This window comes from Bufo gargarizans, chromosome 5 (genome assembly GCF_014858855.1).
Source record: "Bufo gargarizans isolate SCDJY-AF-19 chromosome 5, ASM1485885v1, whole genome shotgun sequence".
Classification (NCBI taxonomy): Eukaryota; Metazoa; Chordata; class Amphibia; order Anura; family Bufonidae; genus Bufo; species Bufo gargarizans.
Genome location: NC_058084.1, coordinates 326,403,273 through 326,405,590, shown reverse-complemented (window position 1 = coordinate 326,405,590; position 2,318 = coordinate 326,403,273).

Below are 2,318 nucleotides of genomic sequence, written 5' to 3'. Positions count from 1 at the left end.
CAATTTTTAAAGACCAGTTCAGGTCTGAAGTCACTTTGTGTGGCTTACATAGTGGATACCCCCATAAATGACCCCATTGTAGAAACTACACCCCTCAAGTTACTTAAAACTGATTTTACAAACTTTGTTAACCCTTTGGGTGTTCCACAAGAATTCAAGGAAAATGGAGATCAAATTTTTAAATTAGACTTTTTGGGCAGATTTTCTATTTTAATCAATTTTTTTCTTTAACACACCGAGGGTTAACAGCCAAACAAAACTCAATATTTATTACCCTGATTCTGCGGTTTACAGAAACACCCCACATGTGGTCATAAACTGCTGTATGGGCACACAGCAGGGCGCAGAAGGAAAGGAACGCTATATGGTTTTTGGAAGGCAGATTTTGCTGAACTCCCAAAAAGTGATCCCATTTTGGAAACTAGGGGATAAGGTGCTAGTTTTATTGGTTCTATTTTTGGGTACATATGATTTTTTGATCATTCATTATAACACTTTATGGGGCAAGGTGACCAAAAAATTGGTTGTTTTAGCACAGTTTTTATTTATTTATTTTGACAGCATTCACCTGAGGGGTTAGGTTATGTGACATTTTTCTAAAGCAGATCATTACGGAAGTGGCGATACCTAATATGTATACTTTTTCTTATTTATTTTAATTTTTTATAGTTTTATACAATAATAGCATTTTTGAAACAAAAAAAATATGTTTTAATGTGTCCATGTTCTGAGAGCTATAGTGTTTTTATTTTTTTTTATTTTTTTTGCAGGATGAGGTGACGGTTTTATTGGGACCATTTTGTAGAACATACGCTTTTTTGTCACTTGGTGTTGCACTTTTTGTGATGTAAGGTGACAAAAATGGCTTTTTTTTTTTACACAGTTTTTATTTTAATTTTTTGACGGTGCTCATCCGAGGGGTTAGGTCATGTGATATTTTTATATAGCTGGTTGTTACGGACGCGGCGATACCTAATATGTATACATTTTTTAATTTATTTCACTTGAACACAATAATAGCATTTTTTTAAACAAAAAAATGATGTTTTAATGTGTCCATGTTCTGAGAGCTATATATTTTTTTTTTAGCGATTTTCTTATGTAGGGGCTAATTTTTTGCAGACTGAGGTGACGGTTTTGTTGGTGGGACATACGTCTTTTTGATCACTTGGTGTTACACTTTTTGTGATGTATGGTGACAAAATGGCTTTTTTTGACACTTTTTTTTGTATGGTGTTTATCGGACTGGGTGGATCATGTGATATATTTATAGAGCCGACCGTCACGGCTTCCAGTGAATGAGGGAGAGCAGGCCAAGCTATATACTCACACTAATTAAGATCAGCCTATGGGGCAGACGAGCTGGTCAGGAGTGCGCGACTGAGGTGTCAGCCACACCTTCAGTACAAACTGCAAAGAAAAAGGGGGTCAGTCAGCACATCCCAATGCCCAATGGACCTGCTTTAATTTCTGTCATCTTTGGTGCAAAAAATGGCCCCCATTATATCCAAGGAATGCAGGTACCAACATGCATTCGCATTCAGATGTGCTGACTTTTTCTTTGCAGTTTGTACTGGAGGAGTGGCTGACACCTCAGTCGCGCACTCCTGACCAGCTCGTCTGCCCCATAGGCTGATTTTAATTAGTGTGAGTATATAGCTTGGCCTGCTCCCCCTCACTCACTGGAAGCCATTTGGCACCAGGAGAGATATAGTTGTGGACTCTCATTGCATTCTTTGGTGGCCATTTGGCACCAGGAGTGGTGTGGAGTGGGCCCGGCATGCATGTTGGTACCTGAATTCCTTGGATATAATGGAGGCCATTTTGGCATCAAAGATGACAGAAATTAAAGCAGCATGCATGTGGAACCTACACTCCCTGAATTGTATGGTAGCCGTCATGGCACATAACAGGTAGAAATTAGTGTTAGGAACCCGTCTTACAGAGATCGCCTTGACGTGCGGCAGACGGGCTCAAATAATTTTGTACAAAATAATTTGCCAAGCATCTCTAATTTAAGTATAGCATTAGCAATTATTATGCATTTTTGTACTTTATTTGGTTTGCAGTGAGCTGTTGCATTGCATGTTTTGTTTTACAGTGTTCTTCTCAGCCATAGCAACGTGCTCCTGCGCTTTGGGATGTGCTGACTGACCCCCTTTTTCTTTGCAGTATAGAACAAATGAAAGGCAGGAGCAGTGAAAAACAGTCCATGCCTTTGCTATGGGGAGACTCTCTCTGGGGCCTGTATTCCCCCAGTAATGGGAACAAATATGTCAGCCCCATTTCCAAGAGAAATTAGCAATTTAAAAAGTGTA